Consider the following 16,219-nt stretch of genomic DNA (forward strand, 5'->3'; position numbering starts at 1 on the left):
ACCAGAGATCCCGGTGGGAGGAACGAGAGCTCTTACAAGCCCTTTTGTAAAAAAAAAAACAAAGAGAATACTGCCCTTCTTCGGGTCCTCAACGAGATGTCGAGTAAGGTTTGCAGGAGGGTGAAGATTCAGGAGGCAGCCACATATGACCCTTCAGACTATGCTAGACGAGCAGAGCGGTGCAATGAAGACCTACGAAGCCAGGCTGCTGGAACCTGAGGAGGCTTACATCAGACTGGACTCTAAGGGACGGGAGTGCCAAGTAAACCATACGGCCTACCGGAGGGGGTCGAGGGCAACGTTCCTCAAGATGCTCTATCCTACATTCGGCTACATCTGCTCGAAGCTCCGGCATTCCTCTCTACAACTGGGCCATCACCACCTACACTAGTCGGCGCTGCGCTGTGACCACGGCGTGCCTCCACGCGTGCCTGTCGACGGTCGTCCTCAAGACTGCCCGCATCGAACGCGAGCTCATCTCATTCGTATGGCAATGCTTGCTTCCCGCAGAGCAGACTCTTGTCCACAACCTCTCTCGCATAGATGTAGCGTAATAAATGCACATCCTATACCGTCGGTATACTTACCTGCAGTTGCGGGCACAAGCCCATAGGGGGTGCCACCCTGAGCTGGGGAAGGACAGAGAGAGCCAGGCCCCAGGTGAGGGGTTGGGGGTTCTTCCAGAGCCCCCTGGAAGGTTCTAGAGAGGGGGCGGCACCGGGGGCGGAGAGCCCCCGAGAGGTGTATTAAAGGGGCACCTCTGGGACAGCTCGGGGCAGTGCTCCGAAGACGAAGAACAGAAGACCATCCTAGCTAGGACCCTGGGACCCGACATCCTTATAAGGGTCGGGGCCGAGCGCGGACCAGTGGTCAGGACCCGCACCTTGGCTGGGTCGGGTCAGAGTAGCCTCCCTAGCTAGGACCCTGGGACCTCGAGCCCGACGTCCTTGTAAGGGCCGCGCCAAGCTCGGACCAGTGGTCAGGACCCATACCTTGGCTGGGTCGGGTCAGTTAGTCTCCCCTAGGGCACAGATAGCCAGAGGGCTGAGAGCCAGGTTTGATCAGTGCGAGGGCACGCTAGCCCGGAGGCTGTACCTCCCTAGATAGTGGGAGTTAAGGGGAGTTCTGTTCATAGTTACAAATAAACCGTGTTGCCTCTAAAGACGTCTCCAGTCTCCGTGGAACCCACTACATATGTGTATTTTTATATTTTTACCACTGTGATATACACGTTGCCTGCGTGCGGCGACGCTGGATGCTTTTCCCTCTTCCTTTTCCTCATCCCTTCACCACAGAATGAACACGGTAACGCGGTCATGCACCTCGGGGGGGGGGTCAGGGGTCAGACATTTGTGACGATGTGTGACGTGGGGGAGGGGGGGGGTTTGAGAAATGTGACGTCACATCAAAATGCGCAACTTTAAGTATAGAATTGTTATAACACTAATTGTTATAACACTCCTACATCAGTGCAGCACCACGCACTACAATGGCAATAGTTGAAGCATGTTTTATTTTCAAAATGGAAATATGGTTTTGGGGGGGGGGCAGAGCTTTGTGACGCCATATTTGAGGGGGGGGGTCTGACTTTTTGTGACGCCGAGTGACGAGGTCAAAAATTGCGTGACGTCATTTATGGACGGCCCCTCAAGTGAATGGCAAAATTGGTTTCGATTTACGTTGTTTCACTTACTGTCGTGTTTTTCAATGTACTAAATCGAGAACTTCAGTGCTTGGGGGATTTTGGAGCTGGCTCACCGCCTGGGCTGCTGCTGCCTTCCCACTCGGCTGTGGTTGCTCGAACCTCCGAGTCGTTCATAGCTCGTGGCTTCTAATATCGGAAGGAAGCGGTGATCGTCTTTGTTCGATGGCCAAGAGCTGCTGCTGCGAGGATGACCGGAGTTTGCGTGATGACCGTTTATGCTCCTGGACACGAGATCAGCAAGGTGTGATGTTTCATTTGTGGGAGTTGCACCGCCTGTACGCGATCAACCGTCGACGCGCCCACCCGGGCCCCACGTTTGCCGTGAGGCACCATGAGGGCCTCCCCGACGGCCAGGGCCTCCGCACGGTCGGAGTGGGCAGAGGCCGGCGTTCGACTGGTGGTTTGAAAAGAACACGGACAAACATTCGAGCTCACGCTTTTGCTTTGGCAACAATTTTCGTTAATTGGGCTCCGAGCGGCTCAACAAGCCTGGAAGCCGGCGCATTTAATCACCTCCGAGATCGAAATGTGGCAAATCGCATGCTAATCAGGAGCAAGTTGGCCCAGGGATTGAGAATCAAATTTGCATGTGAAACGGCGGTGCAGGACTCGATTCGAAGGCAAGTGAATTCTGCGCGGTGGTGCATTGCAAGTGGACATTATTATCATCCAACAGTGACCAGCATGGTGAAGTATGGTCAAACTAAAGCTGGCATCCAACATCACGTGGCGAGATGTTCATCCAGCAGTGGAAAACGTAACTTAAAGTAACCAAAATAACAAGATGCATGGAAAATAAATCGGTTTCATTTTGTATATAAACGCGTATAACTCATGTGCACATGCTTGTAAATATACGATTCAGCTAAAAAATGTTAAACACATTTACACAAAGTCGCAAAGACATCAACTCGCTTAAATCTTTACCAGTACTCCAGGAGCTCAGAATTATTGCCCAAGTACTGTATATACGTGAGCAAAGTTATGACCATTTACGAAACAATTTGAAAACGTGTCAATATTTTGTCAGAAATTATCTTTGCACGTCTAAAGGACAAGAGAAGCTGTAACGAAATGCGCATTTGTAAACGATTAAACCTTAAAATTTTCTGACACCGACATTTTTTCCAAAAAACATTCCTTGTGTGATTGCACAGAGTCCGATGAGGGGTGGGGCAGCTGTGTAAAAAAAACTGAGGTGAAATTCTCCGTTAAACCGACGATTTAAACAGCAACAGCTCGGGGAATTTTATACTATGTTCTATGCAGCTGACCGCTGCCCCTTCATACAGTAAATGGCATCCTCACAAGAATAAGTAACCTAACATCCCTTGCAGGGAATCCTCTCGCGATAAAAAAATCTTCAATTTGCCATCCATCACGAGACCCCTGCGGGTATCACCGTGCACAATCATACTTCGAAGCTCTTGCTCGGATTCCCCAGAGCTTTGCCCTCCGAGTGGCCACCCTAATGGCCCACTCCGACAGGCCAAACCTGGCACAATTGTAGGTTTTCAACTATAATACACATTTTATGGGTTAGATCGTTTAAATATATGTGTTGTTAAACCCACCACCACCCGACAGCCAATTAGTAAGGTTTGTCACGTAAACAGAACATGTCAATTCGTTACTAGTACAGTCCACCAGTGTGTTGGAGAGCAAAGCCACACCATTTACAATCTAAGTACAACATTTCGCCAGCACTAACTAGCTTCATCAGGCGACAGCCATAACTTGTGAGCACTTCTTTCGCGAATTGGGAGGGGAATCAATGAATGCATTGACTATGGGTATCCATTGCCGATTGGGTTATTTATATGTTAATCAACACACATTATGCATGCGCATTAAGGGACGAGGATTCTCCACGAATCTGGCTGTCGCCTGATGAAGCTGGTTGTAAATACTGGTGAAACATTGTACTCAGATTGTAAATGTTGTGGCTTTGCTCTCCAAGACACCGGTGTGATGTTACTAGTAACGAATTGGCACGTTCTGTTAATGTGACAAACCTTTCGAATTGGCTGTGTCGGGTGGTGGCGGGTTTACCGACACATTTAAATATTTATTACGCGATCTAACCCAAAAAACCCGTGTTATGGATATTGGTCGCGAAAGCCTACGTGTTAAACTGGTTTTCAACTGTTAGATCAGTGGTAGCCGATATGTGAATCGCGATCCATGGGTGGATGATCGCAAAAGAATTTTGATTGTGGATCTCGGGACAAATAGGAATAAACACCTCTAATATAAAGCATTTCTTGTTATAGCAGATGGCAAAACAAAATCCCCGACTAAGAATTAATGGATTAATAATATATATTTTAAACCAATAGATTGCACTAGCACTTGGCATGTCTACAGTGTTCTATTAGTCGGTTAAATCCATCCGGGTAACTACTGGTCATATATTGCTGGTAGATCACGGAACATGTTGAGATATACCAGAATGGATCACAGTGCTTTGTGGGTTGGACGCTGCTGCGTTAGTCAATAAACACCACCGATTCAGTAACCAATATTTTTGTGAAATCACCTTCATCACAAGGGGGTCAGTGTCTTGGCTGGCAAAGAAGTTGGGCATAAGATATCCTAAACCTTTGATTTAAAGCTTTCGTGACTGCAGTAATTCATATTCTTAGTTCTTTCGGTAAAGTCACGTTGAAGGGAAACAATAAAATAATAATAAAATATATATTATTATGTTATTGTTTCCCTTCAACGTAATAATAATAAAATATATATATTATTTTATTGTTTCCCTTCAACGCGACTTTACCGAAAGAGCTAAGAATATATCCTAAACCTTTTATACATCTTGATGCGTATACACCTTAATTGGCTGATTGTACTGGTTGGCAAGGTAAAAATTCTAAATAAAAAAAAATTGCGCTACCGTTTGAACCGCTGCGACAGGAGAACAAAGAACCGGTGACCTCTGGATTGCAAGTTCAGAGTGCAAACCGTCTGTTACTTCAGGGTAGCAATTCTCATAACCGCCACTGCTTTTTTCAATTGTTCACCTCTGCTTGCGAGCACAATGTACACTTAATTAACTCTGCAGATGTAAAACCCAGAGTGTGTGCCCACTCATGCACCTGCTCCGACATCTTGTTGACACCGCATCCACGATACACTAGTGCTGTCTGGGTTTCTTAGGCCGGGGAGAAGGCGAGCCCCATGGGGTAGACTCCGCAGGGTTGTAGCCTGGAATCTGTGAAGCGGACACACAAATGGCACAAACGTACAACGAAGATAGTCACCCAAATAAGCCTTTAACAGACTGTGCTGCTGTTAGACGGCATGGCCCACGAGGGGGTAAGTGGCCAACACCTCTCCCCAGTGCTGATGTTTACACACTGCACCAGGTACTCATTTAAGAAAGAGTTGACCTTGGGTAGGCAAAACAGCAGTTCAGATAATCCTCACTGGTGTTGGCGGTGAGTGGGAATTGGGTTGCCGGGTTCATAGCGCAGCGTGCTAACCACTACACCAATGCTCTCACACACACATATGCGGGTATTTCCAACACAAGTGATACGTTATTATTACACTTATTAACACTGAAAAACTTAACAACTCCACACAGTAACACTCTAGTTGGGAATCAAACCCAGTTTTCTTGCTGCAAGACGCAAGGGTTTACCAATGTGCCACCCTGCCGCCCATGGCGATACGTAAACTACCTTAATACCAGTTTCAACGCATGCTTATTTTTAGATATGGGAGGAAACCAGAGAACCCGGAGGAAACCCATGCAGAACAGACTCATGGAGTTTTGTTAAGAAATCTGATATCTACCAAGGCTCCCACACCCTGACTTAGCTTGGTATCTTGAGAACTCGCATTCATCAACAACAGCCCCAAACGATCATTTAAATAGGTCACGTTTCAGATAATGGCCCTTCTTGTGCAATGAACTAGGGCCATAATAAAAATCTATTTTATACAGCACCTTGCATATCGAAACATCTCAAAAAAGCACTGGACATTAAAAAACTACTCAAGTATAGATACAAGCCAATACAAATAAAGTAAAAGCCGATAATAACAATGATAGTGATACTGACACTTTACACAGCATGCAAAATGCAATAAAAGCTAATTATAATGATTCCCCTCACAGTAATAACCAATCAGAATCCAGGAAAAGCCAATTAATAACGACGTTTTCAAGCTGGATTTAAACACACGGACAGTCACAACTGATATAGGTAGGGATAGTATCCCATAGTCTTTGGATATACAGTCTGTTCTATAATACGGTAGTTGCGTACCTCAAGAACACCACGTTTTGGAAAAATCGTGTTATAATAAATAATATATATATATTATATGGGGTAAAGCGCAGTCCGCAATAACGCGTGAGATGCGTAACACAGGCTGAACAAAGACTAAGTAACGTGGGTAGCATCTAGAAGCATCCAGCAGCATCCCGCCTTGTGTGATGCTACGCCGAGGCAGCCGTTACGACCGCTTATTCCTACTCGCGCGACGTAGTTCCATTCATTCAACCGAGTTAAATCCAGTTCGGATCCGCGTTATACAAAAAATGCGTTCCTTCATACATTCATCATCGCGTTATATCCAATTTGCCAGTTACAGGAGGTATAGGACAACAGACTGCAGCTCAAAATGCTAGCTAAACATATATTTTTTCCATCCAAGACCGGAGTTTATATTTTATTCCTGTGTTATAAGGGTATTACGTTCAGGGGCTAAATGCCAATGTATGGGTCTGATAGCCACGGGAGAGCCTCAGGAGAGAGTTTGTGTCATCTTGCCACCCCCTCCATTGAAGGAGCGCAGACTACAGTGGTGTAAAATGTGGTCCATAGTTTGGGTTGCATGGCCACAATCGTACAGTAGCTTGTTTTTAATGCACTGCTATGTATCTGTATGAGTCTCTATGAATCTCTAGGAATCATAATGGGTCTCTCTGTATCTCCTATGTATCTCTGTGTCTCTATGGGTTTACTATACGGTCCCACAGTTTGGGTTGCATGGCAACAAGCGCTATGCTGTGGCTTGTGTCATTAATTTTCGGCCCGCTGACGTTCCGATGCGGAGAGCGTTTGTTTTTTGTGCACTACTGCTGGCGCAGCAAGCAGCAACAGCAGCATGGTCACAATACAAATCGGTGGTATTCCGAGGTTGCGCGTCGCGCCGCACGGTGAGTACCTCCGGGCGGACGAGGTGCATGCGGATCCGCTGGTGCTGCAGGTTGGACGAATCCAGCGACACGTGCACGCACACGCGGTCGAACATGTTCAGCGCGATGCCCTCCACGCACAGCGTGGGGCCCTACACAAAACACAAAGACATATCTCCAATGTAGCCTTAACAGACTGTTGGGGCAAGTGCTGTTGGCGAGGAGGACAGATGAAGGCCGGCACGGCACACAAGGGGGTGGGTCGCCAGCGCCATGCCCGGCCGCCTTTGTCTTCCCAGTGGCGATGTTTACACACCGCACCAGGCATTCAATTGAGTTCCGAGTCAACCTAGGGGAGGCCCAGGACCGGTTTAGATAATCATCACTGGTGTTGACCGTGCGAAGGAATTGAACCCAAGTCGCTGGGATCGTAGCGCAGAGCGCTAACCACTACACTACCGCTGACTGCTCTCTGCCAAGTGCCCTGCACACAAGCACGGATTGACGTAAACCCAACGTTATTATTCATACTATTACATGGGTCACTCAGAAAAGCCTCACTGATTCTCAAAACATTTGCATTCAAGGTCACTGCTACGTCTTTGTAAAAGGAGGCGAACGATTGATATGTGCTCCCCAAATAAGTAATTTGCATGTAATTTGCCAACCTTGGACCATGATGCTGGCACACGAATAACGTTACAGGATCTTTTAACGTACACTGTTAAAGCGGATAGCCTGTAAATATTTTACGCTTAATACACACCACAGTATTAACCGGAGTGGCCACCGAGTTTGAAACGCAAACCTCCACAACACACAGCGAATGCAATACCGCTTGGGCCACCTCAGCGCGAGCTGAAAACCAGGCATGAGAAGCCCTTTTGAGCTTCTGGTCCAAATTAGGCTGTGTGCATTATCCACGCAGAGTGACAATGTAATGCGGCATGCAAGGCATGCTGGAAAGGACCGGATCCACTGGTCACACATGTGCTTTTTGCCATCTAGAGATCACTTTTTGCATCAACTACTATTTCACTCATTTGTTTTTATTCTACAAGTACTTTTCTGCCCTTTGAGTTTCTCATTGTTTACAGAAAGCATTAGATTTTCTCTATAATTCTTCCGGATCTGAGGGATTTTACTGTATTTTTAATCTGATGACCTCTCCGTGACAATACGGGCTCCGTCATGGCAGTTATTTCCAAAGCATATTTAATTGTGACCGTTTTATAATTGAAACGCATTTACATCATTAAATTCAGTTTCAGTTTATTTTGGTATAGCCCTGTGAGCCATCCGGCTCTAATGTATCCACCGGTGTAACTTCCTCTGTAATAGTCCACACTGCCAAATGGCAAAAAAACGGAGCTTCGTATCTCACTGCGTTCTTCCACCTTAAACCAAGTGTCTGTGTGTCTGATAGAAACCTAATCGTAGAGAGATGGTCAGGGGGCTTGGGTCCCAGTGCATTAAGCCAGTCCTGGGTTTAAATGCAGAATTCAGCCGTTCGGGAAATGCCAATGCCTCCCGGTTAAGTGAACACATGCCCTACCTCCTAGTCGAAGGTAACGTTGAGCTTGAGATCTTTGGAGTCAAAGAAAACCGTCCCCTCCAAGCCGTACTTGGGAATGAGCACCACCACGGCGTTCTTGCGCACAAACAGCACGAAGCCCTCTTCGCTCACCACTCCCTTGCTCTTGAAGAACAACTAAGACCACAACAACAGCAGCCGTTAATCACCGCTACGTTGCCAAGAGCAGACACACGCGCATCACTTACCAGGCCCACAATTATTTAACAAAATTTAAGGTATTTTTCTGCATCCCCCCGCTAATTAATTCCAGTTGTGCTATTGGCATCATGTCATGGGGATTATTTTGAGTTCAATCGTGAAGGTACAATGTCAATTGTATTGACTATAATCCTCCATCACCTGACAGAGCCAATCAAATAAAGTTGTCACATCATGGGCAAATGTGCCAAGTAACCAGGTTTTTCAGCAAACACAGAAGAATGCTGAAAAGCAATGTGAAGTGTAGCCAACCAGTACAGCCACGGCACCACCACACGTAAGCGTGCGAATAGAAAACAATTGATTCTTACTACACGCACAATACGATGCCTGCTTTCGTGACCTTAAAAATGGTTTTCAAGAGACGAATGGACGCATTATCAGGTGCCTAAGCACACGCCGTGCAAGCTCCACGTGGCCCACACTTCCGCCTCCCACCTGCATGTGGAAAGCTACAGACGAGCGTTGGGCGTACTGCGCCATCTTGTGGCGGTAGTTGAGGTTGTTGCAGAGCTGCTGCTGCTTCTGCTTGTCGGTGAGCGCCGGGTACGTGGGGTCGGCGCCCACGCACACGGCCAGCAGCCGGTGCACAATCACATCCGAGTATCTGTAACGGTACAGGGAGACAACAACAACAACATTCACATTTGTTGTAGCCTCTATTTAATATGAAGATTAAATTTACAGTAGATACAGGCTGCGGTATGGCCACGAGATGCCAACGGAGCAGCGGTATTAATCCACCAAGCACCGCGATTCATTCTGGTGGATCTCAGCGGGTTTGACGATCCACCAGAAAGCTACGCAAACAATGACTCAGATGGATTTAACGCTGTGATAGAATACTGTACTCTGGCCATACCACGTTCTAGCACCATCTGCTGGTGGAAATTATCTTTGTTAATGTATGAATTTAATTCTTTGTTGAGGATTTTTTATTTGTCAGCAGATGTAGCGCAAATTGCTGCCTGCTCATATCTGTGTTCTTATTTAAGATCCACAACAAAATCGTTAGCGATCCATGGCAGAATTGCATTTCACTTTTGGCCGCGCTGCAACACGGCAATGGATTCTTGATTCTGCACGTGGAACACTGTCACCCTCCTTGTAGGCGTTGGTGTTCTCCGGATCCTCTAGTTTTTCCCCAACACAAGCCAAACAACCATTTAAGGAATTGTCCAAACTTCCCGTTTATAGGACCTTTTGGAAAAATAACTCAAAATCTGAATCTTTATCCTGGAGAAATCCGATTCGCGATAAAAGCTCGTTTTGACAGATGTCCAGTAGGTATATGATAGGAGTGCTAAGAAGAGGAAAGATAAACAAATCAGTAAAAGTAAATAATAGAAAAAAGATATACAAGTTGTATGTTAAACTTAATTCGCACCGTACGTAGCCAACCGTGCTAATTGGAGGTGTGCCGTAATCACAAGTTAACATTGCATAAGTACATCAATTAATAAATAAATTCCTAAACTTGGGAAAGGCAGCACAGTCCCAGACCACACCAAGACAACAACATAGTCCCCTCAATAATCGCGAAGGTCGATTTCACGCGTGTGCCTGACGCCAGAGCACGTCACCGTCGAATGGGCGACGTGAAGTGGGTGTAGATGGCGGTGGCGAGCCCGTAGTGGTGGGTGTCGGGATCCATGCCGGAGCAGAAGTAGATGGCCTGCATCATGCAGCGCGTGGCCAGGATGCGCAGCAGAGTGTTGAGGTATGGTGGCGCTCCCGGCACCGCCGCCCGGTCCAGGGACTCGGCCAACGCCTTAGCCGAGTCCACCTGGATCTCGATGTTCTGCGCAAAAAAATCGGGCACACCGGCGTTTGTGAGGTGACTATCCCGCACGTGGCTTGTAGTTCAGTGCTGGGGAAGCAGCAAGGGTTGTGGTGTATTGGAAAGAAAACGTTATTCAGCGCACTTCCTGTGGGCATTCAGGTTTCCATAACCTGGCTTGCCAGGAGAAGGCAGTACAGCAAGTGGATTAATCTACATCTGGCACAGTGCCTGGCTGCCTTCCAGCGTTGTCTGTGGTTCGTCACACCTTTTGAGTTGTTCTGCCTCTAAGGGCGAGTGGAAACTATACGGCTACATCTCAAGATAAAGGTAAAAGGTGCAGCCCTGCAATTGCTCGCTCAGGCCAATACTGACATCGTTTCAAGACACCTCTGCTTCACAGTAGGGGGTAGCACATTCCCACCCATTTTGAGCATAATGTTCATCACAATAAGTCGACCTGATATTTCAACATTTCAGTGCTGGAATTTATCTAAAATTAAATACAGTACTACATTTATCGTGATGGTTTTTTGTTGCTTATTTCTGTGGAGTAGCTGGGAAACGAGCCGAGTCCTTCAACTCCCTACACTTGATAACACAGTATGTTCAATGTGGCTGCTGGATTTTGAAGCCAGGGTCCCAGCTGTAATCTCTGGGTCATAGGGTGACCCAGGTGACCCTTGCAAATGAGACTATTATGGTCTCTTGAGTTCCCACCCGGTTAAACCAAAAGACCTCAAACAAAAATTTGAGCCACCCGACGACCTCTGAATTCTTTGCGAGGAGGATGATATTGAAGGAAGGTTAACAGCAATCTAGAGACAGTAGAACCCCTCTTAAAGACGGTAATTGGTTCCACGAACACGAGCATTAAAGGATTTGGTCATTAAGCGAGTATAGGAAATACGTGTTAAAAGCTTAATTCGTTCCGATAGCATCGAAAGTTTCCCTTGTTCACCCAAAAAACGTACTTCATAATATTTAAACAATGGATATTAATACATAAAGATACTAACATTATAAACACATCATATTAAAATAAACACTGTTAATAAATGCATGAATTCATTTTGATTTAAAACTTTCGTGACTGCAGGGATTCATATTCTTGGTTCTTTCGGTAAATTCACGTAGAAAGGAAACAATAAAATAATAAAAATATACAACAATAAAATTCTCACGACGTTTCGACTGCAACACAAGCAATCATCATCAGGTGTGAAAACCACAACAAGAAAATTTGAAAAAAGTGGCGGTTATTTTAACGTTAGCACCACGGAGAGAGATTTGATAAGCCATTTCGGGTCTTAATTGATTGATCACGCTTAAGGTGGCTGTCAGAACGCATCCATTATTTTTTGTCTCCCCTCTCCTCTTTTCCGAACATAGATGGACTCGTCCATCTGAACAAACTGTCAAATCTCTCTCTGTGGTGCTAACGTTAAAAATAACTGCCACTTTTTTCAAATTTTCTTGTTGTGGTTTTCACACCTGATGATGATTGCTTGTGTTGCAGTCGAAACGTCGTGATAATTTTATTGTTTTATATTTATTTTATTGTTTTCCTTCTACGTGGCATTAATTCATATTTACTGTACCTACAAGAGCCCGTCGTTAACAGGGAAATGGTCGGTTAAGCCTACACATTGAGCTCTATGGAGGCCCGTTGTTAAGCGATTAGTTAACAAGGGTGGTCGTTAAAAGGGGTTCTAACTCTACCTTTGATTTCGCCGCCTTCACCAAGATGTCGTAGTTGGAAGGCGGAGGCGCCGGGTGGCGTCAGAGGAGCGCACACTCGGGGAATTCGCCTACGATGCGCTCCGCCACGGAGATGTTGGCGAGCAACATGAACTCCTCCACCATCGAGTTGGTCTCCCTGTGTACACGCACCAGTTTCCGCCACCACAACACATCAACCACAAGGGTCAAGATTCTTTATCTTAGATTATTTTGCTGATAATAAATTTCCCACGTGATAAGCCACTTTGTTCAGCTATCATTTGTGGTCAGGGTTTTACTTGGTAAGATAAAAATAGTTTAGTTTTATTTGTATATTTGTTTAAGTTATTTGTTTACCTTTCCAATACTTTGCAATCCTAACGTGTGCTTGTATTGTTTGTTGTTGTAACGTTGTGACCTGCCCCAACTGGACATCTGTGAAAAAAGAGCTTTATAGCTCATCGGATTCTTCCAGTAGAAATATATATTTTGATTCTGATAGAGAGATTTGCACAACAGTCGGATCGCAGTCATGGGAGGTGTCTTGTTGACGAGACTCACTTGAGTTCCTTGGTCTGCAGGTCGATCGGGTCGTGGGTTTCGCTGTCCATGTGGAATCGGACCTCAGGGGATGCCAGAGTCAATGCCCTACGGGTGGAGAAGGGACATGAGCGATTATCATGTCCAGCCAAAACAACACAGAATCTTAATATAAGACACTTCACAAACTCAGATATTTGAGTTGAACATGCACAGCTCGTTAAGTCAATCCACTGCTGGATGAGGGCCGCCCCATGTCATACGGGTCGTGGGGTGGTTTTACCGTACTTAACCGTGGTGGTCAGTACGCGTTGGCAAAGGTGGGGGAGCACAGACATGGGAGCATTAAGAAGAGTAAAACAATTTATGTCACTGCATTGTCCTCTATTGCCCACAATGTAGCCCCGCAGCAGCCTGTAACACTCCAATCTAGAAGGATGTTATTAACCAGGTAAAACCTTAACTTCTTTATTATTGCCTTCATTTCCGCATCTCCAGCTTCTTCAGCCTCCCACTCCCAGCCCCACTCACTTCCCCCCCCCCCCCCCCCCGGCATTTTGCCGTGCTCGCCCCTTTAATCCCTCTAGCAGCACCCCACTTCCCCTACCCCACACCCCCCATCTCTATCTCTCCCCCCTTGCTCCCCCCCACTCTCTTACCTATATAGCCTCTTGTTACAACAGCCCTTTTTTGCCCACTTCAGCAATTGTTTCTGGCTGTGGTTGTCCCACCTGAAGAAGGACGCTTGTGTTGCGCCCGAAACGTCGTGATTTAATTTAGTTATTTTATTTTATAGTTTTACCTACGTGACTTTAATCGAAAAAAACCAGAGTATGAATCCTGTAACACTTGTTTGTGCATGATATTCACCCAAGCCTCATGCATCATGGGGTCAAAAAAGCAACAGGTGCAGCCTTGCAATTGCTTGCTCAAGCCACTGCTGGAAGAAGGGGGCTCCCATAAGAGGCGGCCCCTCTAGGGATACACCCTTTTACAGTCCCTCTCAATGTATTTTAGCCTACTCTTCCACGCTGGCCGGATGTCTTAGAAGACACGGGAGTAACCACACTTTACCGCGCCACAGGCGACCTGCCGATCGACTAAATGCGGTGCACACATTAATACGGCTCATCGCTCCAGTGGCGGTGGAGGGGATGAGGATCTTGACAATGAGTTACCCGTTTTGAATGCGCCTCTGCTTGAGGATCTTGGCCAGGGAGTTGAGGCCACGCAAGCTGCTGGTGACCGGATCCTTCCGCCCAGCGTCGTCCATCATTAGCTGAGCCTCTGTGTACGTCAGAGAGGCCTGCGGGGATACGATGAACACACCACGGGTGAACCATGGGGTCCTCGCAATTACACAATGCCCACGCCTGATCCAAGCCCAAGCCAGAACTCAACAGATGTCTACGTGGCTCCCGATGACCACTGAGGGTTACGCTCACCCAAAGAAAGTAAAATTGATATATTTTTTTAATTCTCAAAGCTGGAATTTAACCAAATTTAGTGCAATGTAATTTGGTGGTCTTTCGTGCAGTGAGTTTAACACGTAGGCTTTCGTGACCAATATCATCCATAATACAGGTTGTTTGGGTTAGATTGTGTAAATACATAAATGTGTCGTTAAACCCGCCACCACCCGACACAGCCGACTAGTAAGGGTTGTCACATAAACAGAACGTGGCCAATTCGTCACTGGTACAACACACCGGTGTGCTGTACTCGTGACGATTTGGCATGTTCTGTTTACGTGACAACCCTTATTAGATGGCTGTGTCGGGTGGGGGTGGGTTTAATGACACATTTACATATTTACACGATCTAACCTAAAAAAACAAACCTGTGTTTTGTGCAGTGATTGTTGACTGGACAGAGACCATCAACTCACTACTTTCATGTCCTACCTCGCACCTCCGATTAGCACAGTTGGCTACGTACGGTGCGAAAGAAGTTCAACATACATACTACCACTTGTGAACCCGTTTCATCTCGCTACACTTGTGAACTCAGAGGTGCAAGCTCAACGCTCTGACCTCTCAGCCATCCGGAAACCTCAACTGCACTAACATAGCAAGGCACCGATACAATACACGTGAAAGCAAACGAGAGTTTTACAAAAACTGAACGTCTGTGGGGGGGGGGGGGGGGAATCACCTTGGAATTGATGATGCTCTTGGTAAAACGTGTGCTCACAATCTCAGCCTTTGGAGTCATCTCCCATATGCACGAGAACGCCAGCCTGCACGCGCACAGCACATGCACCGTCGCCATTCACCGTCGAGTGGCAGAGTTGTCGACATTGGAGTGGTGCAGGGTGTTCACTCAGGAAAGCCTCGCAAAGTCTCGAGACTCTTTTTCAGGAGGGTCTTGCCAAGTTTTTGGTAGTCGAGTCATTCTTTCAGCAGCGGGATGTTTGGCCAAATACCGGTTTGGGTTGTTACAAATTACTCAACTGGAATATATATGTAGCAACCATTGTTCGACTGCAAAAGCTTTGCAGTACCCTCCCGAAGTTATGAGATTCAGTGAGGCTTTCCATGGTTAAGGATCATAGTAGTAATAACACGTTTATGTTAGCGATGAGAGGAAACCTGATAACCTGGAGTCAACCCATGCTAAATAGGGGGAGAACATACAAAATCTACATGGAAAGGCAACCAAGTCGGGCATCAATCTTAGGCCATTCTTGCTGTGAGACATGTGTTACCATTGTGCCATCCTGGTTTGGCTGCTTATGTATGTACACATGCTTGTGTGGATCTGTACAATGACACTTAAACAGTGCCACGCATCATGGGATTACATGTGCACCTGGCAACAACGCACGTTAGCTGCTGAGTATGGGTTGCAATGTGCACACTCGCGAGTTCACAGTTGTTGGTGCATCTCACCGGTCGACGTTGGATCTCAAGGAACACAGGTTTGAGCTCAATAACTCTGGCACCATATCAATCCTCTGCAGGCACACAAACACATAAACGCAACAACTTCTCTGTCAATAAACACAATCTGGCAAATACATATGCACCAACTCAACGAGTGTTTTGCAAGCAAACCCACACATGATTAAGTCACCTGCAGGTAACTGTTCAGCAAGGGGATGTTTTCGCGAATGCCAGTTAAGATTGTATGGGTTTTATTTAGAGGAAATCTGATGAATCCAGAGGAAACCCATTCACTAACAGGGGGGAGAACAAACAAAGCTGCAAGCAAAAAAGGCACAAGAGTTGAGTAATCAAACCCAGCGTCTCCTTGCTGCAAGGCACGAGTGTTACCACTGCGCCGATAGCCTGCCGCTCATGATGTCACGGTACATCATATTATAAGAAATCCACAAAAATCACCTCGTTTAAAACATCATGAGAGATATTTAGCATTGTTGTTGCACATTTTTTAAATTCTAATTCATTTTTAAGTTATCGTGATTCATACGGGAAGTACTGAAAAGCACGCAAAAAAATGTGGTGAAAATGTCAAATACAATTACAAAGTTGTGGGGAAACTGGTACTGCGATGATCGTT

At 46.2% G+C, this 16,219-nt stretch overlaps 1 pseudogene; it reads right to left on the reverse strand.

Moving 5' to 3' along the window:
• Positions 1-10,234: 10,234 nt before the first annotated feature.
• Positions 10,235-12,323, reverse strand: LOC142923788 (exosome complex exonuclease RRP44-like; annotated as a pseudogene).
• Between the last annotated feature and the right edge of the window lie 3,896 nt (positions 12,324-16,219).

Source organism: Petromyzon marinus, unplaced genomic scaffold (genome assembly GCF_048934315.1).
Source record: "Petromyzon marinus isolate PM22_M1 ecotype Great Lakes invasive population unplaced genomic scaffold, UKy_Petmar_22M1.pri1.0 PM_Scaffold_7, whole genome shotgun sequence".
NCBI classification, from domain to species: domain Eukaryota; kingdom Metazoa; phylum Chordata; class Hyperoartia; order Petromyzontiformes; family Petromyzontidae; genus Petromyzon; species Petromyzon marinus.